The sequence below is a fragment of the Pteropus medius genome, unplaced genomic scaffold (genome assembly GCF_902729225.1).
Source record: "Pteropus medius unplaced genomic scaffold, Ma_sr-lr_union100, whole genome shotgun sequence".
Classification (NCBI taxonomy): domain Eukaryota; kingdom Metazoa; phylum Chordata; class Mammalia; order Chiroptera; family Pteropodidae; genus Pteropus; species Pteropus medius.
Window position 1 is genome coordinate 26,687,765 of NW_024354502.1, and position 22,785 is coordinate 26,710,549.

A 22,785-nucleotide genomic window follows, 5' to 3' on the forward strand; every position below is an offset into this window, starting at 1 on the left:
TGATGACACAGTCAATTAACACATATTTTGTATATTACATGCATTATATAGTACAGTCTTACAATGAAATAAGCTAGAGAAAAAAATGTTATTAAAAATCATAAGGAAGAGAAATTCATTTCCGGTACTGCACTGTATTTATCAATATCGTAAGTTTATATCTGTTTACAGGATGAATTGTCTGTCAGTACCTACATCAATATCGTCTTACACGATTCAGAACATTGTAGATATTATATATATTACTAACATTAGACATCAAAAATGAAAAGATAATGTGAAAAAGAAATTCATATTTATTTACAGGTATAACAATTCCTGATTGATAATGAAGAAACAGAAATATGATTATTTTATGGTACCCTAGTGTAATCAATACAAATGCTTCACAGTACTAAGGTAATCTCCAAGAAATGTTTCAATATATTTACTGAAAAAAATCCTCATATAAGTGGACTTGCAAAGTCCAAACCTGTGTTTTCAAGGGTCAAGTGTACTTATATTTTGGTGCCAAATTTCCTGTTAATATTTCATAGCTACAAAAAGAAAAGATGGCATCAACAATATGTAATTTTCACCTTGAAAAATAAATTGGTCTCAGTAGCTTCCAACCATCTGTCCACCATATGTAGAGACTTTCTAAGAAAAGAAAACTTTTCTCACAATTATTCTTTGTTAATTTATTTTCTTTTACATAAAATTAATTTTTATTAATATAAAATTAATCAACGTCTGAGGTAGAAAATTTGGAAAATGTAGATAATTATAAAGAAGAAAATGAAAACTACCTATAATCTCATCACTCAGACAACCATTTTAAACACTTTTATGTAATTTATCTCAGTATTTTTTAAGAAAATAATTAGAAAATACAAATCACCTATACCTTCTGAATTAATGATAAATAATGATTAAATGATTTGTGATTAAATTATTTAAGATTAAATGATAATTAAAATAATAAACAGTTTAAGAATCTTAAATAGATCAATATAAGTATTTACCCACATAAAATATTTTTATCGAAGTATAATAACAATTAGAAAAGAGCACTAATCATCGATGTATAGTTTTATGTATTTCCATGAAATGAGCACAATTGTTTAAAAATAACCAGCATCTTGATTAAGATGTAGAACATTCCCAGTACCATAGACCGTTTCGCTCTTATTCTCCTTTAGTCACTAACTTTTTCCTCCATTCTGACCTCTAATATTAGAAATTATTTTAGTCTATTTTGAACATTATATAAATAAAATCATAAATGTCTGGTTCTATTCTCTCAGCATTATAGTTATAAGATATGCGTTGATTTTTAATATGTATATTTTACATATTAGTAATGTTTTAAATTTATGTAATTTTAAAAATAATTTTTCAGTTGCTTGAACTGATAAATAAGAAATGGTGAGCTGTTAGAGTTTTGTGATCAATCTCTAAATCTTCAAGGATACACTTTCCCGATAAAGGCAAATATAATACACTGAATTTTGTGTTTTTTGATCTTCCTTGCTTTGGTTTTATTGTCACAAATTTTGTTTACCTCTTTAAATTATAGTGGAGAGAAAAGTTATTTTGAACATCAAGTCCTTGTTGAGTTGAGTGGAAACATGAGAGTAATAAAGAAACACATCCTAGATCATAATATTTTAGAGCTAAAAGAGGCCGGAGGCCTTAAGTCTAAGTCCTTTGGACTTGAGGCTCAAACAAGGTAAGGAACTTATTGACATATTATAGCTTGTTAGAGGCAAAGGCCTTGTCTCATATTCTCTCTATTATTCCTTGATGTATTTTAATTTTAGTGTGGGTAGATAATGGAACATTTGCTAAGAAAATATAATAACCTTAAATTTGGCTTCTCTTTTATAGTTTAATGGTCAACTTTATTCTGCTCTGTTTTAAAGGATGTATGGTCCAGGAATGAATTAAATTTTGTAGAATCATATCAACTAGAATAAATTCTAGTTGGACAAATTTGGCACTAGAAAACAGGTATTTTAGTTCTTTCAGGGTTTTTATTTTCATGCTAGTCATTGCTAATCTATTAGGATCGGAAGCAAATTCCAGGCTCTTTATTTCCTCTTAGTTGCTACTCCTGGCACATGATTAAGTTGTCTCTAGGCAGAAGATGTTGCTCTTCTTACTGGAGTATCAGAACTCCAACCTTGAGCACAAGTTGCATTTACTACCACTTTTCAGGCAAGACCAGACACTCATGATAAACTAAGGTGACACACTTACCAGAAGCCAATTTATAGGGTAAAATTCAGGAATAAGACCAGGGGAATACACGCATATCTAAGAGGGAAGAGTATTTAACAAAACTTTGTCTAAGATATTTTTCCTAATACATTAGGCTTTTGTGGGGAGAAGGATCCCTGGCAGAAACTCAAGGAGAATTCAGTGAGCCGGGTAAGCACAAGCCACATTCATCCACCATCTTGCTAACCTCCTTTTATGGAATTTGAAAATGCTAGATGTTAAAGTTAGAGATAGCAGTTTGATTCAATTCTAGCCAACATTTCCTTCATAAAAAGAGAAATGCATCTGAGGAACGACTAGCCCTGTTCTTTTTTTCTTCTTGAGATGCATTATAGTATTATTAACAAGCGTGCACTAGACAGGACATGTGGTACTCTTTTTTGCTCATTTTAAAGTTCAAATTATTACTGATAGTTGTCATGTGATATTGTAAAGTTTTGGCTCCTACAGACATTTTGTGACCAAAAGAGAAAACACTGACTACTAGCTAATGAAGAACTAAAGGATGGAATGAGCCGGACTTCTTGCGAAGAAATGTATTAAATGTTTGCATTATTTAATTTATTATTTGTTGATTATTCAGCTGATAAGCAGTACTGTTTTATTCTTAATGAAACATGTTGACAGAAAGTGGAGAATAGGAGATGTTCCATACTTCCTTTGGAATAGAGCATCACTGCAGTGCTTTGGGAAAGAACTTCAGATGGAATTTCAAAAGTTTTGGATTTATGAGCTTGGCATACAGCACTCTCAGCATTAATCTAGCTTAGTCTTGGTGAATAATGATGAAATGGGACAGGGAGTTGCTCTTAAGAAGCTTCAGTGGAAGAGCTATCAACAAGAGATCCCAAAGCAGGGCAGGATTAACATTACAGAAAGGGTCAATTGTAGTCTATTTGGAAGGTCTTCCAGAAATAAGTGAATGAAATTTAGAAGGGGGCTGAATGTCCTGCGTTGGTAGCAAAGGCTAGAGCTATTGAAATATGTCTCATCTTGTAAGTTTCAGGAAAGTCCAGGTTGTACGATATTTTTGACAAAGATTTATTTGTTTTGCAATTAACCAAAAGTAAAATAAGTCACTTGGAAATTTTGCTTTGATTCTTGAAGTTTTTTAATACATGCCTTTAATGATTTTCTACTTCAGATTCCTCATTTTAGAAATGAGCAAAAGAAAAAAAACTCAAAAATAAAATCAGTTAATCTCTAAATTTCTTCTGAGTCTAACATTATCTATGTAGTTCTGCCCAGGTGTAAATTAGTTATTCTCTCATCTGGGCCACCCACAGTGGGACTGAGACTTCACAAACTGCAAGAAGCCAAGGCTTGGTATATTAGTTTGGAATCATCTTGACAAATCAAGCTTGCATTTAAATACAACATTAGAATTGAACTGAGGTGTCTTTTCCCTAAACACTCATTGAAATAGATAATCAGCAAAATAAATGGGTTTTGCCAAATGTTCAGAGATTATAAATTGTATTTAGCACTCGTCAACAAATTAAAGCATTTCTGTGAGACCTTCCTCCCAGGACATTTTCTCCCTCCACCAAAGATAATTTTTTATAATGAGATTCCTCTGATACTTTACATTCATCATACATTTTTACATAGGAGTTAATTTCAGGGAGTTGATATTAAGGTCATTATTTATAAAATGATAATTTAAATCCTAATAGCCATCTGTAGGAAATTTGGGTAAAGGTATAGTAGCACAAGTTAAAACTGTTAAAACTCAGCTTTTAAATTTAAAATCAAAAGAAACAATGCTTTTTGAACAATCTTTAAGAAGCATCATGTGTATCACCATCTCTGTTTTCCCTCTGTCATAGCGTCAACAATGTCCCAGAGGGACTGTTCCTTCATCCTGGATCTTAGATGAAAATCCAAAGTTAGATCCATGGGCTATGTCACCTAAGTAAAAAATAAGCCATTGTTGCTATTAATCACCACAATTTGGGGGTTATTTGTTATGACAGCGTAAATTGGCCCAAACTGATTAATGGTGCATTATAAAAAAAATAATCCCCAAATTTTAGGGATTAAAAAAGAAAAGTTATTTTTCACTCATGCTATATGCACCAGTCAGTGTATTTGCACAGGAGCTCTGCTCCACATAGTCAGTACTTAGGGAATCAGGCTGAGACAGGCTCCACTATCTTTTCATATCACCATCTCAAAATGAAGCTCTTGGGATTGCAGAACAAGAGAAGACTGCACAGGTAATTGTGCTCTTTCTTGCTTCCACTGGAAGTAACACATGTCACTTCCACTTTCATTTTATTCTCTCAAGCAAGTAATGTGGCCATGGCTGAGTTTAAAAAGGCAGGGAAATATAGTCTTCTGATGTATCAAGGAGAAATGGAGACTCAGAAATATTGGTGAATATACCAATAACGATGAGTTGTCAAACTCAACAAGCATAAAATGCATAATTTAAAACTACATATGGAATACTTGAAAAATTTGAGCACATATTTGAAAGGATGGGAGTGTCAACAAATTCTAAAATATTGTTATGATATAAACAAACATCAGAAATGTCTAATAAAATATAATTAAAAATCACTCCGTAAGAGATAGCTTAAAAATTGCATGTTAAAATATCTTAAAACCCTATTTCATATAATTCAAGAGTTGAACAGTAAATGGAAAATGGAAATTAACAAATACCGAGAAGTGGACAAAGTATGTAAAACTTATAGAATGAAAACAAAGCAATACTCAGAAGAAAATGTATAATGCATTATACGGTTTTTTAAAAGAAAGGAGAGAATAAGTGATAATCTTTGAATTTGAAAAAGCTTATTAAAATAAACCCTAATAAAGAACAAAATTGTAAAAAATAAAGCAAAAATTAAGTAAATAGACATGAGAGTATATCAATAGAAACAGCTATTTAAAAAAATACTAATGAATTCTTGAGAGATATTCACATACAAAAAAAGGAAGAACAAAAGTAGACTATAACAAGAATAGAAATGTGTATATGTGCATACACAGCAGATTTGTAAGAATATGAGACTCTACTATTAATAATTGGTATAGCCACTCTTTTTATTATTCTTAGGTCATGTCTTTAAGATAAATTTAAGTGGTAGTAAAAAATATACCCCTCAAAATACACCAAATAGTCATAATTTACAGATAATTCTGTATAACTTCAAAGAATAGAGATACAGATAATTTCAAATTTTATAGTTCCAGAAAATGCAGAAAGATAGATTACTATCCAACTCTTTTGCAAGCTAATATAACCCTGATACTAAAACAAATTTAAAAATTAAAATGTAGGCTTTAGTAATTTAAAATTTATTACAGATAACATATTCATCTACCTTGAAACTTCAAAAGAATCAATTGACAAATATCAGAGCTAAGATAAGACCTGATACCTAATCAACATATGAAAGCCAATTGCTTTATATACTACTGTAACACTAATTCAAAACTGTAGCAAGAAAAAAATGACACAGTATCTTGAAATTAACTTAACAAAAATTATTGGGCCTCTATTTCTTATGGAGAAAATATTAAATTTACTGAAGGAATTAAGAGATCTTAATAAAAGGAAGAAAAGAATCATAGTTCGATATTCAATATTATGATAGAAGTGGCACTTCAAATCAGTGGGGAGATAAATTATTCAATAAATATTTCTATAAAAATTTAAAATTTTCTGAAAAAAAATAGATCCCTGTATTACCACATTCAAAACAAAAAATTCCATGGAGATTAATGACATCAATGCATAAAAGAAAATAATTCTAAAGTTTTTGGAAGGAAATAAATGCCTCTGTGTAAGGAATACTTGAAATAAGTCATAGAAAGCAAAAATTATAGAGGATAAAAAATGTAAATATTTGTGATCAGAGGGAATTTTCTTTGATGATAATGATTATTATGCTTTAACAATATACCAAACTGCACTCCTTCAAGAACCAAAAGGAGTCATAAATATGCTTATGACAGATATTTATGTGAAATGTGTACTGGCATGATTTTTTCACTTTGATTGGTTTAGATTGGTGGTGTTTTAAATGTCTATTGTTTTTACAAATAAAGTTTTATTAGAACACAACCATACCCATCCCTTTTCCTATTGCCTGTGGATACTTTGATGCTACAATGACAAAGTTGAATAGCTGTGACAGACGCCTTTTGGTCCCTAAACTCTAAACATTTACTATGTGACCCTTTATAGAAAAAGTTTGCCAACTCTTTATGTCACTGTCACTTATCAGACTTTCCCCCTGTGGCATTTGCTTCCATGTTAAGAGGCATTGGATTTAAGCCAGGGACATTTTTTGAGTTTGGTTAAAGAAGTTTTGTTATATTGTGGAAGATATATTTAATTTAGGTTCAGTTGCGTATATTTAGGTGATTTACAATAACTTCTGTGCAACAAACATTATTGAAATTAAAGAACCAGAAACTAGCCTGTGGAAAGTTCTTCCACATATCAGACAAAATTTATGGAGGATTTGGTTTTCACTAATGCTTAGCCAAAATAGAAGTTCTCTTTTGCCAGAAATATACTTATTAATTCAGCATTATAATTATAGTCACACCATACATTAAAAAAAAATTCCCTTGGGAACTCTATGAAGTAAAATTTAATTTGTAATAGAATTTCAAAAGGTAAGTTTATTTGTCGGTGAAGTCTCAGGTTTTATAAATCTCATTTTTCACTTATAAAGTTTAATCAACCTATAGGAAAGACTAAATTAACTTTCTATCTTCTCTATAGAAAATGTTACAAATCTTTTAAAAATGACAAAAGCATCAAAGATTTATAATGCTTATGATATTATCTCATATTTTTAGTTTGTTGAGATTTTTTTCACATTCAAAGTATTTACTTTTATGTTTAAAATTCTTATAATCGTATTTTTTTAAAAAAGGGTCTTGGAAATTGGATAACTTTTATGTGCCACAAATTTATGATCAGATCCTCTGTGTGCGAAAAAGGAAAAGGAAGTTTTCATAAACCAAGTTAAAAAATAAATGGCAAACTTTAAAAACACACATTTTTAAATGTATGACAGGATTATCATTACAGTATCCAGACTAATTTAGAGAAACAAACCAAACAAATTAAAAAAGAAATGAGCTTAAATGTTAAGAAATGCAACATAAATTGGCCTCTAATAGAGTTTTATAGGTCTCTGGCTGCTTTTCTTCTCATTTCTGATGATTTCTAACTTTTTGGTTGGCTTTCTTCATGGGTTTAAATGATTATCGGAAGTTTCTGGGGTTACATGACTCCTTATTCACATGTCAGCACACAAAAGTCCTGAGCTTTGTACTGACTAGAACACCCACTGAATCAATCACTCTGCACAGGTGACTGCCAAGTACTGACTGGTTTAAACTTGTGTTACCTGAATCAATTATTGTAGCAAGAGGGATGGGATTGTCCTAATTAGCTTCAGTTAATACCCTTAGATTGAGTTAATTCTATCCAACTGCTTTACACAATGGAGAAAGAGTGAAATGAGTGTTGTGGAGACCACAAAAACAATTTGGAGAATTGACAAAGAATACAAATGGATAAAACCCCCAGAAGAGACACCGATAAGCACTAAAAAACTTTAATAGAAAGCAGAGTGATGGGCACATACTCTTCTGTTCAGTTTGTAAATATTTGAAAATTTCCATAATAAAACATTATTACCTTAAAATTCTCACCATGATTGTGAATTTTCTATTTCTTCTTTATCTGTCAAATTTTATTTTATATATTTCAAAGCTGTGGTATTAAATAAGTAATTAGAATTGTGATGTTCTTATGGTGAATTGAAACTTTTAATATTATTTTATGAGTTGCTTTAGTAATGAAGTAACAATTTGAGACTTGACAACTAATTTTACAACGTTTTCGTTTAGCTAGTTTTTGCTTGGTATTTATTTTCCATTATTTGACTTTTAGTTGTCTGTGTCCGTATGTTTTAATTCTCTTATAAATAACAAAAATCTTTGTCCTTTACTTGGTAAATTGAGTCCATTTATAGTTATTGTTGGAAAAAAGAGAAAAAATATCCCTTAATCTCTGCTGCTTAAACTATCTACTGAGGTTAAAATTCAATTGTATTTTCCATGAGCGCAGTTTTATTTTTTCATGCATGCTTGTCTTCTAACCATAATTTCAAACTCCTTTATTATTTATAAAGATATTGAATATAGTTATTTGCATTTTGTGTCTAAATCTAACATCTGAAGTACTTGTCATTGTGTGTCTACTGTCCTTTGTTTCTGCTAGTTTCCATTCATGATGCCTTTTGTCCTGATCTGTTATGATTTTTTGACTGTACTTGGAACTTTACTTGGAACTTTATCTATGGAATACTTTGAAGCCTAAATTAGCTTTTAGTTCCTCCAAAAAGAATTTGCATTTGCTCTGCCAAACATCTGTAATTACTATCAACCTGAAACCACTTTCACCTACGTTTTGTATTTGAAGTTTTTCAAACCGTAATGGTAGCATAAATTTAGACTGCAATCCTGCATGAGGCCTATCATATAAATATGAACTCTCAAGGCATATTTTTTATTTCTTTCTCCAGCACGAGTCCAAATAGGCAACTTGCTGTCTCCTTCTGTATGGAGGATTTGTTTGTTTGTTTATGCTTAAATTGAGGCTAGAACTCTGTGCTTTACCACATTTATTCATGAATTTTCTATTGAATTCTCTATATTCATTGGAATCAATGAAGTCATCAAAAGAATTTTAAGGTTTTTAGAATGTTTTTAAAAACATTCATATCAAATCCCATGTTGACGCTGGCTTACCTCTCAGGGTTCTATGGATTTCTTATTTTGTGCCAACTCAAAAAATATATTTTAAGCCTAATTTATCTACAAGTTTAGTTCTTTTAAGGTAGACACAGTTTGTTTAGAATACCTAATCTATCAAACTGTAATATTCAGAAATTCAACTTAATGTCTCTAAATTTTCCTCATTTGGGCCTTAAAGGACTGCATCGTATGATTTGTGTAAAAGGCAGCTGCCCAGCATTAAGCAATGGCAAAGATTCTCAGGTAAGCAACAGGAGAAGTCTTACTGATGGGTTTAGGATGGCATTTCCCCAATGGGATTCTTTAGGTGCTAGTGTCTTACATGATGTTGATTGATATTCAACCAGAAAGTGTTCTATTGACAAAAAGTTGGGGAAATTTTTATGCACTTTTACCCTCTTAGAGAGACACACATATTAACATAGGGAATATACTGAACAGTCTTATAGTAAAAGAGCTGATAGAACTTGTTTAACCAAATATTTATCAGCCAAACTTTATCAAAGAACCTGTTTTTGCTGAAGAGCACTGGTGTCCATAGAACATAGTTTGGGAAACACTGGTGCAAGGAAATATAATCAGTAATCCATCTTCTCTTTAAAGAAACAAAATATAATTTCTTCACACAAAGGAGCATATCATGTGTGAGAGAATAAAGGTCATGGAAGAAGTGCTAGAGAATGTGAGAAAGTTCTATGGAGCAAGGGAGAAATTACTATTGTGTACTATTCAGAAAATTTAGTGTTATTTATTTATCTAGATGCTGCTCTCACAATCTAGGAGATCACGTTGAAAAGTAGAGAATAACTGTAGTCTAGGAAAAAAGGCAAATGTGCAAAAAAAGAAAAGAAAAGAAAAGAAACTGTCTAAGAAATTTTGACTGATGAACTTGTTTTACATGATCAAATATTTCTTTATCTCCTTCTGCAATGATTAAGAGTTTGGGCTATGAACCTAAAAGACATGGGTTCAGGTTCTGGCTCCATTTTTCACTTTATTCTCTATTTACTTACCTCATCTCCACATTCATAAAGTGAGATAATACTTCACTGCTCCGTCTGTCTATCAGTTTCTGTGACAATCAAGAGAGAAAGATAATAATCACATTGCCCCAGCCCAGGGCTGTCTAGGGTCCTCAATTTGAATTAATTCACACAGAGCTAAACACCATGTCCTTCTACATATGAGTGCAACAGAGTGAGTTGGGGGAGGAGAGGAGAAATATAATTAACAGGTTTCAACATCTCCATTCAATCCCTTTCTTCTAGGTATACAACTCCATCTTGAGCTTCCTTAAATGTATGTTAGCTGGAGAATGGAGAAATGGCAGAAAATTATAGGCTAAGAAAAGCCAGCAGTGAGGAAATGGACAGGGTTTGAGGCAGGTCTCAAGAAGAGAAAGATTGTTACTGCTCATTGTCATAGAATTAAGAAGCTTCTCAGAGTGGAATGGCTGCATAGACTACATAGAAGTAAGAGCTGACAATAGGTTATGCTGAGTATCTTCAAGCAACTCTTGGGTTAGAAATTGAGTATATTTGTGGTGCATAATGTGGAACATGGGCAAGTTGAACCCAAAATAAGATACTGAATTCTTTTATAGTCTCTGGGAACCAAGAAAGTCCCAATTATGGAAACTAAATAGTAAAATCTGGTCATGTGGAAAACCTGTTTTTTAAAATTATTACAGCCTTTTAAAGCCCCATATGTTGAGGAGTGTAATTCATGCCCCTTACAGCAGTTATAAACAAATGTGAATCAATTCTGACAACAATTAGACTAAAAGCACATTTCTAAACAGCAACAATAGAAGCCAGAAGACAATGTAATTATATCTCCTAACAGATTATAACCTATTATTAACCTGTTATTTAAAATTGCCTTTCTTCTTTTAGTTTTTTCCCCTTTTTAGTTTTTTTCCATACTGGTTACCACTTCCTAACATTCTATACAATTCATATTCAATTTGTTTATTGTATTTGTTCCTTAATTAGAAAGTAAGCTACTCAAGGGCAGGGATTTTTATCTGTTTTGTCCATTAGTTTACCCTCAATGCCTAGAAAATTGGCTGATTTTTGGCAGGATCTCAAGAAACATTCAATGAATAATTTAATCATTTTATAGGAATATAACTTCACATTTTGTGAGACAAAGGTAAGATCTGACTTTGTTTTCTAGATAAATAAAGCTCCCAAGCTGATTTTGAGCACAAGTGGTACGATTTGCAACTCTAATCTCAATTTATGTGAATACAATAAAATTCCACAGGGGTATAAAAACCCAAGTAAGCAAAACAAAACTAAAACATGAAAGGACACCTTCCCATTATTCTTCACATCACACACTGTTAACACAATAAATCTTCTGTAGCTGAGATTTTATAAAAAGTAGATAGGAAAAACAATCCAAACAAACTAAACAAATATAAACAATCTAGCAAACTCTTACTTTCATTTACTATGTGTCAAGTTAAATTGGGCTCTGTGTATTATTTTAATTAAAAATAATTCTCTTGAGTACAAATGAGAAAGAAAAATGTAATCATTGGCCAACCTGTAAATTACTTTAAACAGTGTTTCTGAAACATTAAAACTGATGGCATATCCTATTTGTTAATAGTCTCCTTTTTCAGAGAAAATTACTCTGCCATTTGCTAAATTTGCAGTACACATTGACTTATTTAGATCAAACAGCAGATAGAATATGAATTTTAAACTTTTTCCCAGTTACATTGCTAATATTCCTTCTGTGGAAAGTTATATCCTTAACAAAATACAGCCATTTTTTTCCAAACTTTTTTTTATGTCAGACACACAACATACACTTACACACACCAATTTGGATAATGCGTGTTTTTTACCTAATTTTATATTCATAGATAATTAAGTACTGTGAGATTTTAGTTTGCAATTTTTCTTAGCCATCTGCTAAAATCAGTTATTTACAACAACAACAACAACAAAAATTATTGGCATTCTCTTAATTGATCCTACTTTAAAAAAATTTTTAAACCTGCAATTTGAATTATAGGATCTCTGAAACTCAAGGATTTAAATGATTCTACATTCTATGCTTCACTGAGCGCTGGAGGAGGAGAAAAAGGAGGCAATAACTGTCAGTGAAGAAAATGACTCTAAATCAAAACTTCAAAAGATTGAAAATAAAATAATTACAAAAATAACTTCCAAATGTGTGACAAGCTACACAGCTTAATAAAACTAAATAATATTAATGGTTTCTCACAGTCCGAGATTCCCATGCTCATGATATCGCTATAAAATAATGATGTTGTGGAATAGTTAAATTCCTATTTGCTGTTTAGTAGTTGATTGCATGGTCATAATTAATCAATGGATAAGGGTGATCTTAGAAAATAGAAAACATACTTTATCAAAAACACCGAGGTGAAGAATAAAATATGTTTAGTATCACTTTATCTTAAATACACAAATTCTTTCTGATGCCAGTTTTCTCAGCTTGTTACCGTCATTTATTACTGAATTTATTCAAAGTTGAGTGTTTTGCCATTAAAATTTCGCTAATGATTTGCACTAAATTCAGTCCAGAACAAAGAGAAAGTGAAAGAGGACCCCTCTTGTAGATGGAGGGATTCAATATTTTCTCAAATATCATTTGAAGAAATAAATTCCAATTTACACCTAACAAATTAGCCACACTTTAAATGAGAAAATATATAAAGACACTTGACTGAGAAATTACCAAGTTCTGAAAGCTTAAATTTGATAAATCTGTTTAGAACAGAGAAATGATAATAAAATCAATTTACACTGGATAAAACAGTTGAGAGTGATAAAGAGCCAGATATATCAATTTAGCTTATTTCCTCAACTCACAATGGCTTATAATACTCTTAACTCCAGTTTTCCCCCTTAATTCACTGTGTGTCAACTCTGAGAGCTTCCTTGCTTTACTCAAACATTCCAGTCTTCCTCCAGGAGATCTTTGTAACTTGCTGTCTTTCTTCCTGGATTGCTTGTATCCCAGATATCCTCAAGGCACATGAATTAGTTGTCTATTTATCACCCTACAACTTAGCAGCTTAGAACAATCAACATTTATTATCTCATACAGTTTCTGAGGATCAAGAATATGGGGGTGGTGTAGAATCTGAGAGAGAGTGGTTCTATCTTAGAGTCTCTCATGAGGTTGAAGTCAAGCCATTAGCTAGGCTTATAGCTTCTGAAGACTTGACTAAGGCTGAAGGATCTGCTTGCAGATCTTGTTGGCAAGAGGCTTTAGTACCTCTCCATAAAAGCTACTTGATAGGGCTGTTTATGATAGGCTGCATTCTAGAATCAGAGTCCAAAAAGAAGGGAAATTCAGCTCTACTTGTTTAAAGAAGAATATCAAAATATTTACACTGAAATATTTGCTGGCATATTTTAAAATTATCCAAACTCATCCCTCACATCCTTCAAATCTCTACTGTAATGCCATCTTATTAGCAAGACCTTTCCTGTCCACGTCATATAAAATAGAAAGCATTTCCCCAGGCACTTCTCTTACTGCTTCATTTGCTTCTGTAATGTTTATGACCATCTAAAATAGTAAATATTTAATTATTTGTTTATTTTACTTAATTTTTGGTTGGCTCTACCTTAACTTCTCCCATGTTCCTTCTTTGGTACAAGCAACACCCAAGAGGTCAGGAAATTTGCCATTGCATTATTCAGGAGTACATATAATTATCAGATCTAGGCTTTCCTTCACCTGCAAAGAAAGACTTTCTAGGAAGAAACTTATTATTAAATGGATCGTGAAATTGTGGAAAGCAATTTCATCTTTGCTCTTTTTTTTCAGATATAATACTAACAGAGCTTTCAGTTGAGCTATATAATCATTTTCCATGAGTGTATTTTTTCTGGCTTACAACTTTGTTTAAAAACTAACTTAAGAACCAAATTTATTAATGCTTTCGAATGGAAAAAGAATAGACTAGTAAACATTCTCATTTTAACAAACTATCCCTAAACCTCAATCCTTTGGAAAAATCCTCAGAGGATGAATTGTCAGTGCACTCAGTTTTATAATTTGGTTGTAAATTTTAAATTATAGACCAAATTTCTAAAATTGAATATCACTTGCCAATTGTAATTGAAATCTGGTGTTTCTGGTAAGGGCTTTCAGTTTTAACATTTTCAGCTTAGCTCTTCAAGATCATATTCAAGGGATCCTTTCCTTGTGTAGATTTCATGAGAACGTAACACCTTATGTAATCATCTATGTAATCCTTCAGTTGTGACCAAGTGAATGACTAAACTACGTTTGAATTTTTCTAATAATAGAGAACTCATTATCTTCTAAGGCAACCCAGCATATTTTAAAGATATCTATTACATTTTTTGCTTTTTAAAAAAATTAAATGTGTTGGGGTAGTAATGGTTAATAACATTATATGAATTGACATCAAATTTATCTCACTTTGTTATCACTCATTCATTGGTCCTGATTCTGTCTCTTGAAATAAAAAAAAATCATAATCTCTGTTCCATATGAAGACTTTTGAAATATTGTTCCTATGCATACCCCAAATATGTTTTCCTTTAGTTTTTCCTATTCTTCCTCATATAACTTAGTTTTCCTTTCTTATGGATGGTCTCTGAATGAATTCCAGTTGTACATGTATTAGTTTTCTACTGCTGCTCTAACAAATTATTACTAAACGACTTAAAACAACACAAATTTATTATCTTACAAATTTAGTATCTTAAATTTCTGTAGTTCAGAAGTCTAAAATGGGTCTCATTGGGCTAAAATCAAGGAACAGCAGGGCTATGTTCCTGTCTGGATGCGGTAGGGGAAATCCATTTTCTTGCTCTTTGCAGTTTTTAGAGGCCACCCACATTCCTCGACTCCTGGCTTTTTCCCTTTATCTCCAAAGTCAGCAATAGTTAGGTTGAGTTTTGGAAAAAAAGAATGTTGTCAGCTGGTCTGAAATCCATCTTTTCTAACCTGGGGACTCCTAGACAGAGGGAAAACAAGACACAAAGAGAAGTAAATAAGCTGATTAAATCTCCTTATAAATATGCTGGTTGGACCTGTTGATAGCATTTACTTAAAAAGTATCTTTATCTATAGGATACTTTTAGCAGGATATACCTGGTCTGCTAGGACTATTATAGTAAATCTATGGATTTATTGGTCACGACTCTCTGGAAAATATCTTCAGCTTTGTAGTTATATGAGACATAAATGGAAAGGCAGCATGTTTGAAACAACTACTTTTGTGTAATGATAAATCACACACACACACACACACACACACACACACAAAACAGACACACACACACACATATCTTTTAAAGACTTCAGGTGTTACATCTGGGCTAGAGACGTCTTGGATCTTGGAAAAATGGAGTGCTTCTAAATGTGGATGGAAGAACTAGAGAACTGTAATGAGGATCACATACTTATCTTTGTACTGTTTGTATTTCTTGATTATATGTACTCTTGGAAATATTAGTAAAGTTTGATACTGGGTAAAATCTCTGATTCTTTTCAGTTTGATAACCTGTGTTATCTTGGATATTTAGGCCAAAAGAAAGATCTCTAAGAATAGAATTTTGGATATTAAGATTCCTTCTTAAAACCATGAAAAGTGTATAATCCAGTTAACTGCCATCTTTTCTGCATACTTAAAACTTCTGGTCTTTAATAAAGCAAATAAATGTCTGGGTGTTACTGAATATTACTCATAATTTCAACATGAGAAGAAATAAAAGGGGAAAAAAAGAGCAATAAAATGAAGGCGAAGAATAACAAAATAGAAAAGGAAAATAAAAGGAAAAGAATGAGGTGGAAGAAAAAAAAAGAATAAAAAGAGTTACCTATGTTGGAAAATAATAAGGCTGTCTCAAGTACTGCCACAGGTGTTATATGGCTCCAGATCATAGGTTTCACACTGCTGACTGAGAACAGAGTTGCCAAATACCAACACACCAAGCTTTTCATGAACCATCAAGTTGAAACCAACTGATATAAGAAAAATAAGTTACTCAAGGAAAAACCGAGAACTTATTTCAAAAGACGGAAAATAAACTTCTTCGAACTAATGTAAATAATAACAATAAATACAAATGGGTAGAAATGAATACATTTAGTCCCAGTCACCAAACATATAGAAGTATAAAAGAGGAGCTGAGGAGAATAATCAGAAAATTCATTCCTATGTGAAATTAAGACAGGGCAGATATTTTAGAGAAAATCAGGCTGAAAACACATGAATGGTTTATGTTAGGAAGAAAAGTTGTACTGTGAATACAATCAAAACAATGGTGAAGAGTTCAGGGAGACAGATTCAGCTTCTAGATGGGAAAAAATATTTTGACAAAAAACATGAGGATCGAATGGGATATCTCGGAGGGATGATTTCCTTGACATTTTATAATTCTTAGCAGAGAGATGCTATAGACTATCAGAAGAATGATTGAATATAATACATTTTGTTTATACTTATTATTCAGAATATCTGTGATTTAAATGCACAAAAATGGATGTCTTATGTTCTCTAATGCCTTTCATTTCACTCACCTCTTACCGTGGTTAACATGATCCTCTAAGATCTGACCCCTTGCTATTCTTTTTATTCTTGTTATTTATTTCTTGCCACTCTCCCCTTCTCATTTACTCTGATCCTGCCATATAATGCTTATTGTAAATTTTTGAATGTGCCTTCTTTTTTACTTTTTGTTTCTTTTTTTTTTTTGGAACATTATGCACCTAGCTGTCCATATCCACATGGCACACTTCTCCACTTGATTCAGGACTCTGCTTTAGCGTCACTTTATCAGAAAGGTTTCCATGACCATGCTACTAAAAATAGCACCTTATTCTCTGTCTTCTTTTTCTGTTTTATGTATATTTATGTAAGCTATCACCACCTTACATTCATATTTGTTTATTTACTATCTACCTCCCCCACCTAGACTGTAATCACTATATCAGCAGGGACTATGATTTGATTACTGTTATATTTTCAGAGCTTAGAATAATAACCTGATACACAGTGTCAGATCAGTAGAGCTACTCAACCATGTTTGGCATCCTTAAAAGAGCATCGAAGGATAATTTGATTATTCTAATACTTCTTGATTGCGCGATGGGTGTGTGTGTGTGTGTGTGGTGTGGTGTGTGTGTGTGTGTGTGTACATGTGCTGTGTATTTTATATATGTCTATCTAAACCTTCAGCATCCATTTTACATTTGATTTGTTTGGTCTGTGGGGAGACATGTGAAGAATGTGGCTATAAACAAAAAGAACTGAGTATAGTGGCACAGATATTATCGTTTTTCTTCTGAACTCACACTTGTGATATTATCCCATGACAAAAAGAATTATACTTTAAATGACCGTAATTTACTCCATGCTCATTTCAGGAAAGAAAAAAGAACATGTATGTTAGTGATGGGTTTGAATGATTCATGTAAATGTTTATTGGAAGAATTTCACATTGGTGAAACTTTCTAAGGCCCAAAACCTAGGCTAAACATAGCTCAAAGACTCATCATATATTTCATATTGCATTTAGTGTAGCTGAGTTTTGTTCAGTATATCCTTCCACTATTTGGACAATGATGAAATGTACCTGCTACTACAAGTTCCCAGTTTATAGATGGGAACATAAAGGCTAAGTGGCTTGCCCACATTCAAATAGTGAGTCGAAATAGTTCTTGGTTACTGTACTCCATTACGCTTTCCTTGTAGGCTTTTCATGTACAATTCCAAGCTATAGACATTGTAGCTACTTGAATATATTTAGAGATGTTTCCATATGAATGCTTCACCTTCTACTTGTTACATGTTCAAACTAGTAGCATCATAATCTGAAAACCCTGGAAATCACAAGCTTCAAACGAAGCTGTTAACACTTTGATAGCAGCTGGAGACTCAGTGTATGTAAGCCTTCTCAGAGAACAACTACTTGTCAGACTCTCACTCCAGAAATAAAGGAGAAGTTTCTAGGACTCTATCAGAACAACTTACTTTCAAGAAAGATACCTGAAATTCAGAAAAGTAGAATTTCAGATAGAATATAGAATGTTAGAGCTTGAAGCATTGTAGAGTCTATGTAGTTCAATCACTTCATTTCAGAGATGAACAGTGGACGCCTTGGAGTAAAAATGACCTGTCTAAATTAAGAGACAGATTTTGCTGAAAAATACAGCCCTCAATAACTATTTTTTCTCTCTGACCATAGTATAGTCTACAAAGATGCAAGAAAGACATAAACTATCTTTTTTCACAGATGACATAGTTGACAATATAGAAAATCTGAAAGAAATAACAACAAAAACACTACTGAAACTAGTGTGTATAGCAATGCTACAGGATACAGGGTTAAAAGCAATTGACAACAGTCAATTGCTTTTCTATATGCCAGCAATAAACAAATGGAAATTGAAATTAAAAATACAACTCCATTTACATGAGCTCCTGAAAAAAATAAAATACTTAGAAATAAATCTAACAAAATATGTACATGATCTATATGAAGAAAACTATAAAACTCTGATGAAAGAAATAGAACTAAATAAATGGAGAGAGATTTCATGTTTATGTGTAGGATGACCGAATATTGTCAAGATGTCAGTTCTTCCCAACTAGATTTATAGGTTCAACACACTCCCAATCAAACAGTCAGCTAATCATTGATAGATATTGATTAACTGATTCTAAAGTTTATACAGAGAGGAAAAAGGCCTAGAAAAACCAACACTATATTTAAGGAGAAAGACAAAGTCAAAAGACTGATACTACACAACTTCAAGACTTACTATAATAATCAAGATAGTGTGATATTCCTGAGAGACTAGACAAATAAATTCATAGAACAGAATAGAGAGTCCAGAAATAAACCCACATAAATATAATCAGTTGATCTTTTACAAAGGAGGAAAGGCAATCCAATGAAGCAAATGTAATGTAATGTATTCAACAAATGATGTGGAATAACTAAGCATCCACAAGTAAAAAAATATGTGTATAGGCACAGACCTTATATTTTTCATAAAAATAAACACAAAATGGATCATAGACCTAAATGTAAAATCTTAGAAGATAATATAGGAGCAAATCTAGATGAGCTTGGGTATGGTGATAAATTTTTTCACACACCAAATGCACACTTCATAAAAGAAAAAGTTGTTAAGCTGGAGTTTATTAAAATTAAAAATGTCTGCTCTTCCATCAAGAGCAATGAGAAGACAAAGTTTCTGTCAAGAGAATAAGAAGACAAACCATAGAGTGGGAGAAAATATCTGCAAAAGACATATTTGATAAAGAACTCTTACTCAATATACAAAGAAGCCTTAAAACTCGCCAATAAAAAATAAACGACCTGATTAAATAATGAGCATATATATTACCAGAAAAGATATACAGGTGGAAAATAGGCATATGAAAAAATAATGAGCATCATTTGTCATTAGGAAATTACAAATTAAAATAACTATGAGATACCACTACACATCTACTAAAATGGCCAAAATCCAGAACACTGACAACAGCGAATGCTGACAATAAAGTGGAACAACATGAATTCTCACATGTTGCTGGTCAGACTTCAGATGATAACAGCCACTTTGGAAGACAGTTCAAAACTAAATATACTTTAACTATCTGACCCTACAATTGCAAACTATGGTATTCACTCAAGAGTTAAAAAAATCTTATGTCTACACAAAACCTGCACGTAGATGTTTATAGCAGCTTTATTCATAATTGCCAAAATTTAGAGACAACCAAGATGTCCTTTAGTAGGTGAATGGTAAATAAAACATGGTCCATTCATATAATGAAATAGTATTCAGTGTTAAGCAGAAATGAGCTATCAAGCCATGAATATACATGGAAGAACATTAAACTCATGTTATTAGCTGAAAGAAGTCATTTTGAAAAGGCTACATACTGTATGATGTCAACTATATGACATTCTGAGAAAGTCAAAACTACAAAGACAATAAAATGATCATTGGTTGTCAGGAGTTATGGAGGAGGAAGGGATAGATAGACCAGGTACATAGGCTATTTAGAACAGTGAAACTACTCTGTATGATACTATAATGGTGATACATGTCATTATAAATTTGTCCAAACACACAGAATGTACATTAAAAGTGAACCCTAATGTAAACTATGGACTTCCAGTGATAATGATGTGTCAGTGGTGATTCACTGATTGTAACAAATGTACCACTCTGGTAAGAGATGATGATATTGGGTAGGCTGTATGCATATGTGAGAACAGGGAGGATATGGGAAATCTTTACGCTTTCTGCACAATTTTTCTGTTAACCTGAAACTGCTTTAAAAATAAAATCTATTGAAAAAAGTACAAAAAGGTAGAAAAATATTTTGATGGTTGCATTATTTTGGAAACAGTAGCACAATTTGACAAGAAAAAGTAAAAAGGCCTGAGAACCAGAAGGAAGGACATATTACATATCTGCAATGATATATTTGTATACCTGAAAAATTCCAAGAGATACAACTAGACTTTTAAAATTAGTAATATGTCTGAATAACTTGCAGAGTGAGTATTTTTTCCTTTATATTCTTTTTCACAAGTTTTTCAGGCTAATTTTGTTTTTTTCTTTTCCCAAATGAGCATTTTCAAATTAAGTCAGTTTGTCTAACTAAAACAAAAGTGTTATTTTTATTGTTAAATGGTTAAATTCACAAATCGCCCTAAAAATAAAGTAAGGATATGGAGAAAAGAAAACTCTTGTTTGCTGTTGGTGGGAATGTAAATTGGTGTGGCCATTATGGAAAACAGTATGGGGTTCATTAGAAAAAAAAAATAGAACTACTGTATGATCCAGCAATCCCAGTTCTGAGTATGCATTCAAAGGAAACAAAATCATTATCTCAAAGAGATGTCTGCACCCCCATGTTCAGTGCAGCATTATTCACAATAGTTAATACATGGAAACAACCTAAGTGTCCTTCAAGGGATGACTGAATAAAGAAAATGTGATATATAAAAATATATATTTATATACATATATATATATATATACACACACACACATACAATGAAATGTTTTTCAGCCATAAAAAAGGATATTCTGCCACTTTTGATAACATGGATGGATCTTGAGAGAATTATGCTAAGTGAAATAAATTAGAAATAGAAAAAAACTGTATGATCTCACTTATATGTGGAATCTTAAAAAGTCAAATTCATAGAAACAGTGAGTAGATTGGTGGTTACCATAAGCTGGGGGTTGAGGAAAATGGAAAAATGTCAGTCAAAGGGTATACACTTTCAGTTACAAGGTGAATTTATTCTGGTGATCTAATGTATAGCATGATGACTATAGATAATTAAAAATACCATATTGTATACTTGAAAGTTGCTAAGAGAATCAATTTTAAATGTTCTCATCACACACAAATACACATAGACACAAATTGCAACAATGTGAGGTGATGAATGTTTTAACCTTATTGTGGTAATCATTTCACAATATGTACATCAAATTATCATGCTGTACACGTTAAACTTACACAATGTTTTATATCGATTATATCTCAATAAAGCTGGGGGGAAAAGCTGAGAAGTTAGAAATTTTTATAGGCAGAAGAAGTGTTTGTTTTATTGAGTGTGTGCTTTTCTCTAAAGCTAGGGAGCATATTAATCAATTCATATTTTAGAAAGGGAATTCCAGAGGTATTATAGAGGACAGAATGAGCTGGGAAGAAATGATGCAAGAAGATCAGTTTCATTCATTCATTCATTCATTCATTTATAATTTCATTACTCTCTTTCTTTCTTCCTCCTTTTTTAACTATTATTTGCTGAAGGCATACTATATTCTGGGCACTGCATTTTATCTTTTTTCAATCCTCAAAACAATACTATGAAGAGATACCATTTTCCCTCTCTTTAGACTGAAGGATGCTGAGAATTAAACTGAGAAGATAAATGTCAACCCCATTCATACAGCTAGCAAGTGCCCCCAGGTGATCTGAATCCAAGCCAACAAGTTTCTTTTCTTTCTTTTTTTTTTAATGCCTACAGCACCTGGTATTCCTAGGTGGTCTCCCATTCAAGTACTAACCAGGCCCAACCCTACTTAGCTTCTGAGATTAGACGATATCGGGCACACTCAGGGTGGCATGGCTGTAGACCCAACAGACTTCTTGATCACTACAATTCATGACTGCCCAGATCTATCCTTTGCTGATTATTCTTTCTACATTTATGTATTTTCTAAATTCAAGTCACTAAGTGTGCATTGTTTTATAATACGACTTAAAATGATATCAGTAGTTTCCTAGAGACACTTAAGTTTGATACATATACATAAATAATAGATATATCAATATTATTATTACTTTATTTTCAGTTGATTTTTATATGGTTCAAGATAAAAATCTCATATTATTCTTCTGCATGTGGATATCCAGTTTTCCCAACATCATTTATTTAAGAAACAATGCTTTCTTCATTGATTATTCTTCAGTCCCTTGTCAAATATTAGTTGATTGTATATGAATGGGTTTATTTCTGGGCTCTCTATTCTATTCAATTGATCTACGTATCTGTTTTTATGTCAGTACTATACTGTTTTGGTTACTATAGCTTTATAATACAGTATTGGCTTTAAAAATCTGTTTAGAATATCCTCATTGCCTTATCTTCAAAAAATGTTTCTGCATTCTGTATGTCTTCATTTAAATTCTCTTTCTTGTCTTTCCCCAAT

The 22,785-nt window shown here is 32.0% G+C and overlaps 1 pseudogene; it reads right to left on the bottom strand.

The window, feature by feature from the left end:
* Positions 1-22,091: 22,091 nt before the first annotated feature.
* LOC120595726 (uncharacterized) lies at positions 22,092-22,210 on the bottom strand (annotated as a pseudogene).
* Positions 22,211-22,785: the final 575 nt, after the last annotated feature.